Source organism: Fukomys damarensis, unplaced genomic scaffold, assembly GCF_012274545.1.
Source record: "Fukomys damarensis isolate Sample0158 unplaced genomic scaffold, DMR_v1.0_HiC HiC_scaffold_32, whole genome shotgun sequence".
In the NCBI taxonomy this organism is placed as follows: Eukaryota; Metazoa; Chordata; class Mammalia; order Rodentia; family Bathyergidae; genus Fukomys; species Fukomys damarensis.
The window spans coordinates 48439550-48456576 of NW_022900944.1; the positions used below are offsets into that span (position 1 = coordinate 48439550).

The 17027-nt window shown below is 61.1% G+C and overlaps 1 long non-coding RNA gene across 3 annotated transcripts; it reads right to left on the reverse strand.

The window, feature by feature from the left end:
* Positions 1-42: 42 nt before the first annotated feature.
* Positions 43-13860, reverse strand: LOC104864543. Of its 3 annotated transcripts, XR_004514962.1 has the most exons (4): positions 13354-13860; positions 11028-11603; positions 9030-10183; positions 7434-8921 (listed from the first exon to the last, which is right to left on the reverse strand). It is a non-coding gene; the product is annotated as an uncharacterized LOC104864543 (long non-coding RNA). The 3 variants fall into 3 exon arrangements; XR_780935.2 differs by lacking the exons at positions 7434-8921; positions 9030-10183; positions 11028-11603 and adding exons at positions 43-1115; positions 2668-2836; XR_004514961.1 differs by having other exon boundaries at positions 7434-10183.
* Between the last annotated feature and the right edge of the window lie 3167 nt (positions 13861-17027).

Consider the following 17027-nt stretch of genomic DNA (forward strand, 5'->3'; position numbering starts at 1 on the left):
TTTTTTTTTTTTTTTCAGTACCAGGGATTGAACTCGGGTCCTTGCACTTGCAAGGCAGGCCACCGAACCACTGAGCTAAATCCCTGGCCTTTTTTTTCAATGTTTCTCTTCTAATTTCAATATTGACATTATCGCTGGGTCTGTTTTATTAGCTGTTTTTCTTTTCTTGTTAGATATTCCTGGTCCTTTGCTATTTAGGAACTTTCCATTGTGTGTGGGACATGGTACAAGCTGCGTTGAGAGCATAGGTCACGCCGTCTTCTTTAGAGTGCCTTAGACTTTGTTCTGGCAGCTCAGCGGGATCTGTCAAAGCGTGGAGTGGGCTTCGCTGGTGCTGCTGCCCACGTGGTCCTGGGCCTCAGCTGTGCCTTTCCAGGGTGGCAGCACGGGCCTGCACCTGCCCTGTCACTGGTGAGGGCCCTGGGCTGTGGAGCCCTGCCCGGCACGGCACACGTGTGGCTGGGGACCCCTTGCAGGCGCCCAGCCCGGTCTGGGCACACGCATGCAGCCCCTGCGTGAGCAGATACACATGTAGTGCACATGCTCCCCGGCACTTGCACAAGTGCTCCTGTGCGTGACACAGCCACACACACACTCACACTCCCACTTCAGGCACTTGTGGGTGTGGTCGTTTCCGGAGCTTTCCTGCCCCAAGCTCCTGGGCCCACCATCCTCCCTCCCCAGCCAGCATGTGGGGCAGGGCGGCAGAGGGCACCTTCCCTCCGGGTGCAGGCACAAGGACAGGTGTCAGGCCAGCTTCCCATGGGCGGCCAAGGCCTCAGAGACTGGCAGATGCCACACAGGAGAAGTGCCAGGGTGCCCTGAGGTGGCCATGCAGCTGCCCAGAAGGCAGTGTGGTGCCCATGGACGTGTCCAGCTCCCAGCCCAGCTGCCTGGTCCCCAGTTGCTTCTGCCGTCCTGGTCTGCAGCCGGGAGCAGCCTAGCAGTGCTGTGGGCTCCAGGGCTGCTTCCTGCTCTCCTCCTGTGCCTCTCTCCACAGCCCCGCCCCTCCCTCCCCCATTCTGTCCCCCTCTTGAAAGGCAAGAGAAATGGAAGTCAAGATCTTCTCTCGGCGATGATTATTGAAAAGTTCAGTGCAGAGACAGACAGCGGTGCTGTGGGAGGAGGGGACATTAAAATGCATGTGCACAGCTTGGCTTTGCAGCAGATGTTGGCATAATTAGAGAGGAAAATTATGAAATTAATTTGCGGTTCAATGTAAATTGCAGTGATGGGGAAAGCTGGGCTCCTGTCACCTCATGTGGGCACAGGCACACAACACACACATGCAACATGCACACAACATGCCTGCATGCACGCACACACACAAACACATGTACATGCTCCAGGCGAGCAGATTGTCAGGCCCGTCAGGACGAGGAGGCATGGAAAGGGGGCACAGTGGGGGGCTTGTCTTGTAGGGCGGGCAGGGCCCCGGGATGGGAACTGGCACTCGGCAGGGGTAGCAGAGCTGTTGCAGTGGGCATGGCCGAGTTCAAGTCCTAGGGTTTCTCAGGAAACCCTAGGGACACGTCCCTGTTCTGCACCACGCAGGCCCCATTCCCAGGTCCCAGGGAGGTGGGCAGTGGGCTGTGCAGGGCAGACGGAGAAAAGCACCCGAAGGGGCTGGTTGTTGGAGGAGCAGGGCCTTGGCTTGGGGTGTCCTGTCGTGGGAAGGGGTAGAACCCTGGTGGCCAAGGTAGCACACGGGCCTGGAGGCCAGTGTGTGGTCAGCTCAGCTGTCAGGGCTGCACTGGAGGGTGGCTGCCCAGCCAGCTGAGGTGTGAGTTTGGGGGACAAAGCCGTGGAGGTCGCCTGTGAGGGGACGGGTGTGTGGGGGCCTGGACTCCGCATTGAGGTGCTGCCTGGTCCTTCTCCTGTCACCCTCCAGTCTGGGGTCAGCCTTAGCGTCCCTCCCTGGGCAGTGGATGTACCACTCCTCCATTCTTGCAGGCCACACCCTGACAGCCCCCTGGCCCCTGCCCAGTTGCCCCTGGCCACCCTTCCTAAGCCCGTTAGCTTGGTTTCCATCTGTTTGGTGAGGCCATGCAGGGCTTCCTATGTGTCACCAGGGCCCTCACTGGCTTCCACACGGGGCCTTTTGCTTGGCCCGGAAAAATGAAGGGTCCCCAAGAGCGCTGCCCCTGCCCTGCCTCCCTGGCCTGGGACCACTGTGCCCATGACCTGTCCCTTGGTGCTCCTGCATCCTGCAGTGGGCATGGCCTGGGGTCACCGTAAGCCTCTGCATGGGGCCCCTCCAGGACGCCTCTAACTCTCCAGCAGGGCACCACGCTGCCCACACGCTTCTCCTCACAGCATTGCATGCTGGCCCTCGTGTTCCCCAGCCTGGCAGTTTAGGGGTGCAGAGGAGACCGGGGTCCTGGGATTGGCCAGGGTGGTGTGGCACTGGGCCCCAGGCACCGGGCGGGCTGTGGCAGAGGCCCTGTCCCACCCACACCCACCCCGTCGGCCCCAGGGCCTGGGCCCTCTCCAAGGTGCTGAAACGAGCAAGGCTCCTACCTGGCTCCTGTTGGCCTCCTACCACCCCCACCCAGTGCCAGGAGCACTGGTGCCCTCGCTTCTGATGTCGGCTCCAGAAGCGTGAAGAGAACTGTGCGGGGAGGATGGCACGGCCCTTGGGCAGATGGACCTTAGCCTTGTGCTCACCTGTGCCTTGGGCAGCTGGACAGTGCCACTCTTCTGAGCCTCAGTTTCCCCCACTGTCCAATGTGGCTGGGCCTGGATGGGGTGGGGTGATTCCTGCTTCTGCCGTCCCTGGGCTCTGGATTCTGTCCCTTTGCTGCAGTGCCCCTGACCTCACTTTCTTCTTTGCAGCCTAAATGAGGAGGAGCAGGAAATGAATCTGAGGTTAGCAGAATCCGAGTGTCCTGAGGGACCTGTTTGTTCAGGAATGCACGTGTGTGTGTGTCCATGAGTGCATGCATCTGACAGTCAGGGAGGCTGTTGCAGGAGAGGGTGTGAGTGGGCGCCCACTGCCCGACCTGGGTGTGCCAGTGTCTGCTGGTGGTGGTGGACAGGGCTGTGGTCCGGCATGGCCCGCCGAGGCCTGTGTCGGTGTGGTGTGTGGACACATGTGTTCTGGGGTTATTCCCAGCAGCCTCTTCTGCTCTGCAGCTCATTAAGGCTCCCCCATTATTCTGACATTTGTGCGCATCACGTACCAGCAAGAAGTAATTTACTTAGAAGAAATTAAAAGTTCATTTTAATTGAGCGCACACTGCAGTATGCAAATGAGGACTACATTATATACACTGATGCAGAGACAAAGCTGCAATCAGTGCTTAACCCTCCGCTCGCTGGGCTCCAGGCTCTGGGGGACCCTCGCCCGGGCCCTCTGGACGCCTCCAGCCCTGGGGTACACTGGGGTCCCCACTGCAGAGGGACGCAGCAGGCAGTGAGGATGGACTTCCCGTGAAGGATGGGTCTGCTGGAGGTGGGGCTCGGCCAGGCCTGGGGTGCAGCGTGTGCTCGAACTTGGTGCCCTGTGCTCACTGGCAAGAGGACAAGACTAAAGTCCCGCAGGCTGGACCCAGTGATGGTCACCGCATGGGCCCTTTCTTCCTTGAAGCTGGGTCTAGCGCCCCCTTGTGGTGTGGATGTGTCTTACCTCTCGCTGTGGCCTTATGGAGCCACAGCTAAGAGCTGTTAGTAGAGTGTCCTGAGTCATGGGGAGATTTCCAGAGGTGGAGCCAGCAGTAGCCCAGCGTTGTGGGGTATCCTTAATAGCTCAGGCACCTGGGCCACCTGTCCCTAGCCCTGGGGGACCACCTCAGGGGCCCCTGGCCCCGGCATAGGAACGGGGCAGGATGGCCTGAGACCTGCTGGGAGCCACAGGTCCACAAGGCTGGAGGTATCTGGTCCCAGCTGTGTGACCTGCCTGTCCAGGACCTCCGGGCTCCTTGCCTGGTCTGTGGATGAGCAGTGCCCACCCAGTGACCTCCATGTGGCCCAGCCCCTGGTGACAGATGGCCGGGCTTCCCAGCCTTCCCAGGCCTCTGCCTCCCCCTGGCCCTGTGGTGCTGGGGCAGGGCTGAGTCCTGGACCTGCGGAGGAGCAGCTCCCCAGCTGCAGTGGGTGCTGGGCCCTGGTTGCCCTGGATTCTCCCTACCTGTCAGGCCTGGGGGTTTTAATGACAGTGAAATGAAACTGGTTCACAGATGTGTGATGACAGCCAGCTGTGGAGGCAGACAGATTACCTCTGAGACAGATCCACCTCAAGGGACGAGGTGGCTGGAGGGCCGTGTGGGAGCTGGCTCTACTGCCTGGGGCCCATTGCCCCAGGGCTGCCCTCCTGCCCAACAGGGGGTCCACACAGGCCCCAGCCCCAGCCCTCCTGCCATAGACACCTGACAGCAGTTGTGGGGAAGAGGGGCTACTTGGCCCCCGGCTGTGGGAGCCCAGGCCTGAGAGGAGAAGCCTGTGTCTCGCTTCCCCCAGCTGGGTTTGGCTGATGCACTGGATTGGGGTTCAAGAGCTGAGCCCTTAAAGGAAGCTGCTTGGGACTCTGTATCTGTGAAGCCTGTGGGCCCTGCTCTGGTCCTCACCCTGCCTCCTAGGCTGAGTCTGGGAAGGCAGAGGGAGGAGAGAGAGAGCCCAGGCTTGGATGAATGAGTGTAGTGTTGGGTCTGCAGACACAGCATCCCTTCTGACCCTCCAGGTTGGGCTGAGGCCACCCTGTGCCCCAGCGCCTTCCCTTGGCCGGGATGGAGGCAGTGAACCGGTTCTGTGCCTCCCAACTCCGGGGACGCCCCCACCTGGGATGGCCTCTTCCTGGACCTGTTCTTTCCCTCGGACCCTAGCGAGAATGGCGGGCCATGCTGCTCTTCAGATGGAGGAAGCCACGGGGACCTCTGTGCTCCTCTCCCGGTACCAAGGGAGTGCTGGCAGGGCGGCTGAAGGACAGCAGGGCTCGGAGGCAGGCAGACACTGTGTGGCTTGGCCTCACTGTCTGCTAGCCTCTTGCGTGCCAGCACCACCTCCTCTCATGACCAGTGCTCTCCTGACGTGGGCCTCCTGGTGTCCCGAGTCCTGCACTTCTGCCCGACCCTGGCTGATCTCTGCCACCTCACCTCCTGTCCTGGGCAGTGGGGACCGGGGCTCTGCAGCCCCTCCCACAGCGATGCTCGTGCCGCCCTCCACTTCTGTGCATGGCCCTGGTCTGCCTGGCGTGTGCCAAGCGGAAGTGGGGGCCTGGCCTCCCCGTGGGTGTGCTGACGGAGATGGGCAGGGGCAGCTCCTGAGGTCACGGGTAGCCAGGGCCCTGCCACCATTTCAGAGCACAGTCTCTGCATGCCTGAAGCTGCCTGCTGGGTCCCAGTGCACCACCCAGATGGGACAGAGTGGAAGTGTGTGCAGCAGAGCTCCAGGCAGGTGCTGTGAAGACAGCAGACACGGTGTGGGCACCCCGGGGCACGTGGAATGGTGTCATGGGAGGATGTGCCCTTGGGCCATGGCCCGGTCCCTGTGGTCTACTGGTGTCTCTTAGTCTCCTGCCCTTCATTGCCAAAGCCACGAGGACCTCTTGGTGGGGCCTCTTGGTGCAGGTCACCTGTATGGGGCCAAGCTAGAGGGCATCACTCCACCCCCCGCCACTGCAAGGCTGTGCATGCTGACTTCAGGGCCAAGGCTCCCAGAGACACGGCGAGGTTGTGGGAGTGTTGTGAGTGACAATGGTGGCTGCCATGGCCAGAGCGGGACCTTGTGACACAGATGAGTAAACTGAGGCCCTCTTGGGCCTCAGCCCTGGACACCCATGTCCTGGTTCCTGCCTTTGGATGCCCATGGCCACCCTGGGTGCTCAGGACCTCTGGCAGTTCCTCAGCCCGTCCTGCCATGATGAACCTGCCCAATAGGCCCTGCCAGGTAGAGGACAGCATGGTGGCAGCCCCGGGGTGGCAGCCTGGTATCCCAGGCTCTTGTCCCTGTGGCCTGTGGGGGTGGGTGGTGCGGCAGTGTGGCACCCTCCTGGGGGCATCAAGCAGGGTGCACATCATGATTTCTCCAGCACAGAGCCTCGAGCTGCCCCCTCACTGCAACCTAGCACATCCTCTAGGGGTCCCCACATTCCCTGGGTGCCGCAGGTAGGGTGGCAAGCTATCTGTCTGGTGCAGGCCCAGGGCACCCTCCAGGCCTGCCACCAGCCTTCACAGCTGTGTACCCCAGCTGAGTGGGAATAAATGCCCTGCCCAGTGCCTCGGGTGTCCTCATGGTGAGACCTGGTGGGGCACCTCCTCCAGGAAGCCTGCCCTGTCACCTCTGAAAGCCCCTCACCCAGCTGAGCACAGCGCTCTGCCCTGCAAGGGAAGGCAGCCTTGGTCAGCCTCACCCATGGCCATTACTGTGCCGACTCTGGGTCTGGGGACCATGGAGGGCTGTGGAATAAATGAAGAAACAGACTCAGGTGAGGGAGTGGCTGGTCAGCTCCACTTCCTGAGCGCTGCAGGTGAGGACCAGCTGAGGAGGAAGCCAGGGTCCTTGGCAGACTGAGGCTGCAGCCAAACCCCGGCTGTACCTGGTACCACACTGGGGCCTTGGGAGCAGGGCTGCAGCCCCTCACACCCTCCCTGGGCTCCAGATGGAGCAGGAAAGAGTTAAGTCCTCTGTGAGCAACTGGAGAAGAAAGTGGTAAACAATTTTTCTCTCCCTTGGCTAAATTAATATGCAAATTCCTAGAGCCCCCTCCACTCCTGTCCCCGCTTTGAAATTAGTGAGGTAGAATGCGCAGGCTAATTATGCATTCAAACGAGCAGGCTGCGTTCTTGCAGTGCTAAGAGGGTGCGGAGAATGATTGTGAGGAGATGGGGCTGACATTCGGCTTCTGCTGCATCTGGAACCGCTGTGTGCGCACAGCAGATGTGGCCGGCGGCCACCCTACCCGGGAGGGGCCTGAAAGCAGAGGTCCGCTCGGCACCCTTGCCTGGGTGAGGGGTGAAGGGAGCCAGCTGACCCTGCTCTCCCTTTTCCCCAGCAGATGAACCCCACATGCCTGCCTTGACGCGCAAAAGCACCCACCAGGCTCTCCAAGGTGCTTTTGTTGTCCTGGTGGGAGCCGTGGGGTTGAGCTGGGCCCGGTCCAGTGTCCTGTGGGCCACAATGGGCAGAGGTCTGCGGCTCAGCAATGGTGCCACCACACGCGTGTAATGTGTGTGTTAGAGGCGAAATCCCCCTTCCTTTCCTTCCCTTCCCTCTCCTGCCCTCCCCTCCCTCCCTCTCTCCCTTCCTCCTTCCCTTCTTTCTTGTGGTACCAGGGATTGAACCCAGGACCTTCACACTGAGCTACATCCCCAGCTCCCCCACCCTTTAAATTTTGAGGCAGGGTTTTACTAAACTGCTGAATTCCCTGGGCTGGGCTCAAGCTTCCGATCCCCCCACCTTAGCCTTAGGGTGGCAGGATTACCAAGTGCATAACTGCACCTGACTCAAAATTTATTTTTCAGTTGAATTTCTCAGTAAAGTGGACATATGAGCAGGAGGAATAGAGACTAGCAGCATGGTACCAGGAACAGACAGAGCAGCGGGTTCAGGAGTTCCGATCCACAAAGCTAAGGACAGGTTCAGCCCGGAATGCCTCCCACCCCAGGTCTCGCTCCTCATCCACCGGTGAGCCCAGCCTGTGCCCGCGACCAGCCTCGGCCTGCTCAGCAGGGACCCTGCCCTGCATGCCCTTTCCTTCCCCACCTCAGGGCCGTTTGGACCGACCCCGAGTCCGGCTCTCTGTGTCTTCCCCTGGCTTCCTGGGTCCTTTTCTGAGGAGGCCTTGTGAGGCTGCCTTTGCTCGAGTGCACGCAGATGGCGGGACTCCGACTCTGCGGTGCCTGTCCAGCTTGTCTCTGGCTCTTGCAGGACAGCGCTGCCCTGGAGCCTTCGCAGCACTGTGGCCTCTGGCCTGGACACTTCGAGGTCTGTCCATTGGGAAGCCAGTGAAGGGACTGGTGAGGCAGCTGGCCTTCTGCTGGACACGCTAGTTTGTAACCACAGAGAGAGAGGCTCCTCTCTGCACTGTGAGCCCAAGAGTGTGGGAAGTCCTGGAAGAATTCCAACGCAAATCTATTCGTAGTGTGAGCAACAGCACCATGTTAGTTGCCACCATTTTCACTATCACTATCACCATCGTCACAAGCCTTGGCATTTTCTGCTCACTTATGTTGTGCTAAACATTGTGCAGACTACTCTGCACACCTTCTCACTCTTGTTGTATTACTGCTATCACCCTTGCTTCGTCTAATTACAGAGATACAGAGATCCTAAGTAGTGACAGAGATGACTTGAACCCAAGTCGTTTGAACACCCAACTCCCAAGTTCATAGCCCATCTTTTACTGCTTCCTGTCCCATAAAGGACACACTTTCCAGGGAGGGGTAAAGGCTGAAGAAGGAGCCCTCGCAGGAGGTCGAGAGGCTACTTTGTGTGCTGCGGCCAGGGCCAGCAATGTGGTAGTCACGCCTGAGTGGTGTGGCACAGAGCAATCCCGGGGCTTCCAGACGATGTGTGTGTTGTCAGGACAACCGAGGAGATTGCAGCAAGCAGAGAGTCCCACCTCTCCTGGGCTATCATTACCGGAGGACTTGAGGCAGCTGGGCTATAGCCTCACAGTATGCTCTCTATAGAAGCCCTTGCCAGGAGGCAAGTTGAGGTGCAGTCACAGAGTATCGCAGACCCCAGAGTCCCCGCTAGAAGACATGGACTGGCCTCTGATGCATGCCCATGCAGCCAAGGCCCAGGGCTGTGATTGGTTCGGTTGCACCCTCTCTGCTGGCCTTGAGTTCCTCATTTATACTTGAGGGTGTTGTACCAGATGCTCTCAGAGGCCCATGGCTAAAGATTTGAGATGCTAAGCCCAGGGTCTGTCCACCATGGCTCCAGAAGTGCCCACTGAAGACCTGTGTGTGCCCAGCACTGACCTGTGAGGGGGAATTGAGTGTGTCCCCAAGGGAAGAGGTTCTCGTGTGACCCTTCTACCCACAGGCGACGCCCCCACCCCTGCCCGGCACAGGCGCCTTGGTCCAGACCTCCGCTTCCTGCTGGACACTCAGCTTTCCAGAGAGGAGAGGGAGCTCTGCAGCCTGCAGGGTCAGCGAACAGCGTAGGTGGGTGGCAATGTGCAGGGTTCGTCAGATGCTGGGGTTCCTGGAGTCACCCTGGAGCGGCAGCATGCAAATGCAGCTCACTCCTCAGACCTGGGCAGACGCTCCTCAGCGGGACAGATCGCTGGAGCCACGCATCTTGGAGCAATCGATAGGGACCGCCAGCTCTGGGCAGCGACAGCAAGTAATAGGCAGGAGAGAGGCGGACAGGTTAATTAGGCCCCGTGTGAGCGGGGTTGGGAGCCAGAGTGTGACCCTGGGCGGGAAGGAAGGACATGGACGTCCAGGGTCCCCAGGCCCTTGTGAGCTGGGCAGGTCTGGCCCCAGTCGCATGTTGGTGGCAGCTGATCGGCAATGGCCCCTTTCCGGATGGGCGACCCCCGGGTAGGCAGTGTGCAGTGCCCACTGTGCACAGAAACCCCGGGAGCGGAGAGGGTCCCTGAAACCTTCCTCGACCGGCCTCCTCCCTGGGGTGCGCAGCCTCGGGGCCTGGGACCAGTGCTTTGACCCTCTGATGGCGACACCTGGCTCGATAATTCTGCGTGAGGCCGTTAATTCTGGTGCAGCTGCCGTGGCCGCCCTTGGGCGCCGGGCTGTGCTGCAAATGAACACCATTTGTTCTGCAGAGCACATTAGTCCTACACCACACGCACAGCTTATCACGGCTCCCTCAGCAGTGTGGGAGAGCGTGACGCGGCGACACAGCCCTGCACCCACCGGGTCACTCATGTCACCGCCCTGTGGGGAGGGCCTCAGGGTGAGGAGGTCCGGGAGGGGTCCGGCCCCGAGGCCAGGGCTCCAGGACACTCAGAACTCCATCCCGGGCTCTGCCCCTGCCACTCTGTGGCCTTGGGGAGCAGTGTGACCTCTCTGAGCCGTCTACCCCAGGACTGGACGGGGCCACCTGGCACAGCTCCTAGCTTGGTCCAGTGACTGGCAGGGTGAAACTTCTCAGCCTTGTTGCTGTAGTGACAGTCATCAGAGTCAGGGACTGCTGAAGACCCAGCCCAGAGCAAGATGGGTGGCTGTCGCTGCAGTGAGTTGGCCGTCCCAAGCCCCCCCAGTGGGGACAGCAGGACCTGGGCAGAGCAGACCAGCTTTGGTGCTGGGAGGGGAGGCACCGGGACACAGTGCAGCAGGGCCTGGGGGTTCCGCCTGCCCATCTGCACCCCCAGGGTAGACCTGGACCTGCCTCCCCTCCTCTCCCTGCCCGGGACGGGACACCCTACCATCTCCCTCCTCCCTGGGAAGCCAGGATGCGGGATCCTTGCAGCTCACCTGGCTGCTGCTCCCTGCACTGCTGCCCGCTCACCCTGTCCCCGGACTCCCTCTGCCGCCCATCTCCTCCTCACCCAAAGTGCAGATCCCAGAGTTGGCAGTGCCCAAGGACCCCACACAGCTGCCAGTGGCCGCAGGAGGGCCAGGCAGCTGCAGTTTCGCAGGGTAATGCTGTGGGATGGAGGACCTCAAGCCTGAGGGGAGTGCAGTGGGACCAGGCCAAACCCCTGCAGGCCCCACACCCTCTTCCACCGATGGCCATGGTCTCCTGGCCCTCTGTGACAGTGGCTTCAGGGTGGAGGTGGTGGGAGGGGCTGTCTCAAACCCGGCAGCCAGTGGCTATGGCTGAGTGGAGCCTGGTCACCACCAGCTGCCTGGGACGCTGAGTGGGAACTGTGCCGCTGGGGTCAACTCAGCAAGTACGGGGACGCAGGCCTGGAGGCGATGCGGACCACACAGCGTGCAGCAGACTGGGCGCACAGGAGTGGTAGACCCCGGGCTGCTGCCCACCACCTCTGTCTCCTGACCCTGCGCCCTCTGTGCCCTCCAGTAGCAGGGCAGCCACGCAGCCTCAGCTTTGCAGTGGGGTGGCGTGTGGTAAGGGGGTTCTTGAGCTCAGGCACGAAGGCCCGACAGAGGACACACCTTGTCATCCATCTGGGGCATAGCCATTTGGAGCAGGAGTGCAGTGGGTGCTTCTCAGGCCTGGGCCCCTGAGTCGCTGCTGACAGTGGCTGAGTCGAGATCTGGCCTCAGGAGAGCTGGGGTGCCAGGGGCAGGCAGTCTGGGCTCAGCCCCTGTGTGTCTGGAAACTCAGGCTGGATGTGAAGGCCACCGGAAGTGCCAGCGCAGGCCAGGCCCAGTCCTCCTGGGCAGCCAGATGGGCACTGGGGTTGGGAGGGAGCCCCTGCAGCCGGGGTGGGCCAGGGGACACTCTGGCCCTCTTGGGCACCGGGACACAACCCTGTGCTCCCCTCACCCCCAGAGCCAGCAGTGTGGCCTGGCGTGACCCCCAGGCGTGCAGAAGCACCACCTGTCCATCGCAGGCGAGGGCCGAATGGCGATGTGGCTGGGGTGCTGGGAGCAGGAACCAGGGAAGCTGCAGAAGGCTTTGTGTCAGAAGGCAGAAGTCTCTATGAATATTTCATCAGGGAGTAACGTGGGGCCCGGAACATCTGGCGGGAGTCTCCTGGGAGCGGACGCCAGCACAGGAGGCAGGCACTGTGAAATGCGGGAGGCGGACGGGAGGAGCGGCTGGGTGGGCATGCGGCCTCCGCAGCCTCCCTCCCTGGGAATCACCACCCAGTGCAGAGAGCAGGCGCTGGGTGCTCTCCCCATGCCAGCCCTGGGCCCTAACTGCTCCTTGTGCCAGGGACAGGGCAGCTCAGGTTGGAGAGTCCAGACAGGGGCACACATGGCCTCAGCAGAGCAGGCCAGGACCTGGCACTGACCACATGACAGAGACTGGCAGTATGTGCCCACCCATGTTAGCAGGGGAGAGAGAGCTGGGCAGGGGCTGCATGGCTGTAGAGCTGGCTGTGCGGAGAGCCGGGGTCACAGCCGACAGTCAGGGCCACTGCAATCCACTGGGCACCCAGTCCAGGGCTCCTGCCAGGCCAGCAAGTGCCCAGTGGGCAAGGGGAAGAGAAGCCTGGGCAGTCCTGCACTCAGATGACTGCCAGGGTCCTGGATACCCCTGTGTCTGACACCCAGTAAGCCACAGACACCTGGCAGATTCCCAGCAGCACCAGGCCTCTACCCAGGGCTCCCAAGGGCCTGGGGTGCTGCTGAGCTTCTGGTCGGGGAGCAGGGGAGCCAGAGCCACCCTGCCCCTGAGGCCCTATTTCTACCCAGTGAGATCCTGAGCTGGAGTCTGTAACTGAAAGGCTGTGAGCTTTTCTTGGTCCCCGAGGCCCAGGGCAAGTGACGAGGGGATGCCAGCCAGTTCCAGGCTGGGGTCTGGGCCTCCCCCAAGGCCTCCTCCCTCCACTGCCTAGCTCCACGCCTCTCACCAAGCCCTCAGCATTGTCTCCAGCCCTGGCCTAAGCCCTAGCCTCTCCTGGGCTTTGGATTTGACTTTCCATTCTCAAAGCCCAGCCCCTTCTTGGCACCCAGTGATGCCCCCACTTCCCACAAGGACACCCTGGTGTGGGCACTGAGGCAGCCGGAGTGTGGCTGTGGTGTCCTCTGCTGTGCCCAGCCTGGCATACGTCCCAGTGCCCCATGGCAGCTCTGTGGGCCCGGTGTTTGGGAAGCCAGGGCGCTGGGCACGGGGACTGGTACTGCACCCTGCCCACTCCATGCTGGCCCACCCAAGGCCACCCACATGCTGCAGCCCACCCGCACACACTCTCTGCTGGCCTGTGACTGTGGGAAAGGGACAAGGCTTTGTCCTTGGAGCCGCCTGGAAAGCCCCCACCTTGGGCCCCTCACTGCCAAGTCCACCCCGCCTGCATCCTCAGCAGCTGGCTCCTTGGCACCAATGCCCAGACCCGAGTTGGCAGCACATTTGGCTTCAGTCCCGTTGATCAGCACATAGACAACGAGGTGCCAACCCAGGCTGTGGGCAAGGACGGGGCTCTGGGGAGATGGGAGCGGAGGGGCGGCGCATCGCTGGCTGCTCTGGACTCCGGTGTGGCCCCCGTGTCTTCCACCCCCTGCTTGTCAGAGGAAGCGCACGGCATCCACAGGCAACTTGGGACCTGGGAGCCCACGGGCATCGGGTGGCGGCACCACCGCGGTGCGACCTGCTTCCTCAGGCGCGGCTCCCTGGTAAACAATGGGCACCAGCCCCAGGGCGGCACTGGGGGCCCAGAGGCTGCTCTGCCCTCAGAGCTGGCCGGGTGCCGGTGCCCATGCCCTGTGGGCATGACTGTGCCCACACGCGGCCCGCCCAGCATAGGACCCGCTCTCAGCAGCACCCGCCACAGATGCCAGGCGCCTGTGCCCGAGAGCCGCACGCAGCCAGTACCTGTGCCTGCCGCTCCTCTCCAGCTCCTGGCCCTGCCCTTGGCCGCACGCTGCCACCTCCCGACGTGGCTCCAGTGGCTCCAGCAATCGCCACAGTGCTGTCTGTGGCTCTGGTCCCTGGCAGCCTGGTGTCCACTGCTCTCCACACCGCCCTCACCTCGTCTGCTCCCCGGGCCTCTGGAGCCCCGTGTGCTGTGCAGAGGGAACTTGGCAGGGATGGAGCCGGCCCGCCTCTGCAGCTGATGTAGCCACGTTTCTGTTTTTTGTATTTTGAACACACACACACACACAGTCTCACACACACACATGCTGGGCCCCCACCCCCGCAACACGCGTTCCTTCTGTCGGGAGCAGACCCAGCCAAGAAAGCCCCGAGCAGCGGGCAGAGGGAGGGCTTCGCAAGTGAGCGGTGGCACCAGCCTGCGCTGTCCCTTCCTGTCCGCATCCTGCTCCTCCTACACAAACCGCCAGGAAGCAGGAAACAGCAGTCTGGGCCACATTGGCGCCTCCTGATTGGGTGCACCTTTGTACCGCCCAGCTTGGCCCCCAGGCCCTGTGCCCTGCTGGCCACCCACCTCCCACCACTGTCACCTGCCGCCACAGCCAGCCATCTCGCCTCCTGACGCCCCGCCCGTGCAGGGTGTTATTTTTGAGTGCTGGCCGCAGCATCACACAGAGGGTACGTGGCCAAGAGAGCTGAGGCTGCCTGTGGCCCAGCCAGGCTGCTGTTAGGGCACAGCCCAGAGTCCTGCCTAAGTCTGGGTTGCAGAGGAGGTCCCCAGGGCTCTGAAGCCAGCCCTGGAAGAGCACAGGGGCTACGGAGAGGCACCGGGGAGGGCTGCTCCCACTGCAAGCCCAGAAGGGTTGGGGTACAGGGGTGTGTCTCCCCCAGCACCCCCTCCTCCTGCCCCCCGCCCCCTCCAGGTCCTTGACAAACTGCCCACCTTCCCTGAGGACAGGGCAGGCTACAGCAGCCTCTTCACCCGGTCCTTGGCCTGGCTCAGTGTCCATTTGGAAGCTTGGGCCAGGTGGGAACCCAGACTCCGGGCTGTCGCCCGTCCATGACTGGTCACCCCAAGCTTCGTGTTGCTTGGACTTACTCTGCTTCCCCCAACCCCAGAACCAAACTGAGACCCAAACTGTGTCCCGGACTGGCCGTGGCTGGTCGGTAATTGCTGATCCCCAGCTGCCTGCCGGTTCCGCCTGCTCCTCTCCTCTCCTCCACCCTGTGACCCCAGCAGCCCCTGCCCGGTCTGAGGTCACTTCCCCTGCAGTCATGGCCACCATCTCCCCTCTCTAAGGCTGAGTGCTTTCTGTGCTCCGGCCCCCCGGTGACCCTGACAGCGGCTTCTCACTTTGACTCCCAGGACTTCCTCTCAGGTGCACTCGGCCCCGAGGATGTGACCCGACCTCCGGCCTCCTGCAGGCCCAGCCGTCCCTGTGTTCACGCTGAGGCGCCTGCAGTCCCTGACGCAGGAATCAGTGTCCCTCCCGTCTCGGCCACTGCCGCACCTGTGGAGAAACATGCACCACACCACAGTGCCGCGAACCGTTTACCACACACGGTTCAGTGGCCTGTGGCTCGTCCACAGTGCTGTGCGGCACAGCTGTCTAGTTCCAGAAGGTTCTCCTCACTCAGAGAGAGACCAGGGCCATGAGCAGCAGCTCCCTGGCCCACGCCCGCCCAGCGCGTGTCCCCCAGTCCTCCTCGGTGGCGCCAGGCAGCCTCGGCTCGGGGATGTGGCCCATGGGCTGTGGCCACTGGGGACACCTGCAGTGGGCGTCGCGGGGCTGGGCTCCCCTCCGCTGCACCCCCTCCTTGTTCCCAGCGTGCTGAGACGAGCACAGCCCAGGGGCTGCGGCTACACGGGGAGCCCTGTGCCCTATGCTTTGCCAAGAACCTTAAACCCTGAGATCCTCGGTCACATCCTGCTCAGATGGAGTAAAATGAGATTGCTGGCTGCTCAGTGGGAGCAGCAGGTGTGGACAAGGGAGGAGAAGCTAGTGAGGTGTCCAGCCGGGTGTGGCCAGGGTGCCCTTGGGTCTGGCCTCAGAGCCACAGCAGGGACACAGATGGCCACGGGAAGCACGGTCCCCTTGTCCCCATGTGTGGTGTGTGCTCGGCCCACCTGGCCCCTCCCCAGGGCGCTGTCACCCTGAAGATGAGCCGAGCTGGGGCCGCCCAGTGGGCACACCAAAGGGAAGGTGCCGCCGTGTGGGAGTGCACGCGGGTGTGGATTGCGTGGAACACGTGGGAGCCTGAGGATGCATGTGTGTCCAGGAGCATTGCTGGTGTGCGTGGAAGGTGCGTGTGTGGCCGGGGCTGGACTGGGCAGGCGACACACCCTCTTCGGGGCAGGAGGGGCCCTGTTGGGACATGCGCTTTCCTCCAGCCTCTGGGTAAATGTCAGGTAAACTGCAGACCAGGGAAGGGGACCTAGAGCCCGAAGCTGAGCCCGGCAGGCTAGGGAGCAGTGAGCGTCCTGGCAGCCCTTGGCTGGCAAAACCTTCCCTTGGTCCTGCCAGGTACCCATTTATTTTCCATTCCCCGGTGTTTGTTTCTAGCTTTGGCTTTCTTGTTGTATGTGATCGCCTTGGTTTGGATCAGAGGGTTACTATATGTGTGAAATAAGTCGGAATCCGTATTCCTTGACTCTTTTGAAGAAAATCATCAAACTTGTGCCTCTTTTGGAGGAACTGTTTAACCAATTTTCAGTCTCTTTTTCTGTTGTGGTTATTTGCTTGTATTTTCTACTTGTCAGAAGATCAGCTTTTGTTATATACATTTCCCTAGAAAACTGTGTTTCAGTAATATTTTAGAATATGCTGGTATAGAACATGCATATTCCCTTGTGATTTTCTCGCTTTGTTTTTTGAGACAGGGTCTCTCTACATAGACCAGGCTGGCCTTGAACTCGCTGTGTTCCCCCTGCCTCAGCCTCCCGAGAGCTTGGAATACAGGTGTGCACCACCACCCTGGGCTTCCTTGTGGCTTTTAAAGTCTTTGTGTTGGTAGCTGCCTCCCCTTTCTTCCTCTTTGTGTGTACCTGTGTGTGTCTTTGCTGGGCTACATCCCCAGCCCTTTTTATTTTATTCTTTTCTTTTGAGGCGCGGGCTCGCTCCACAGCACAGGTGAAACTCACTTGCAATCCTCCCTCCCGCCCCAGCCTCCCAAGCTGGGATGGCAGGTGTGCCCCCATGCCCGGCATGCTTGGTATTGCAGCGTTTTATCTTCCGAGTTTCGCTAGGTAGAAGTGTTCGGTGATTTTATTGTTTGCTGCTTACTTAATCAAGAGGTTTTGCAAGTGCCTCAATCAATGCCACTTTCTCTCTAGTTCCTCTTTCCTACTTTACCTGTATTCATTTCCTTCTTTCCTCGCCTGCCTCCCCTGCCTCTGGCTTGCATGCCTCCCCCACTTCTAACAGTGACAGTGTCCCAGACGCCCGTGCCGTACCCAAGGTGGAAATCTAGGAGTCTCTCCGTTTCCCTTTTATCGAAATGCTGACTTTTTTCCTTCCAAATTGAGAACTGTAACAGAGCTTCCATCGCTGATTTTCTGCGTCAGGGCCTTGTGCGCTGGCTGAGGGCTGGCCGTGGCTTTCCCTGCATGCATCGGGCGCCGAGGCTCTGTGTCGGCTCCAGGTGTGGCCACCCTGGCCCGCCTTCCCCAGCAC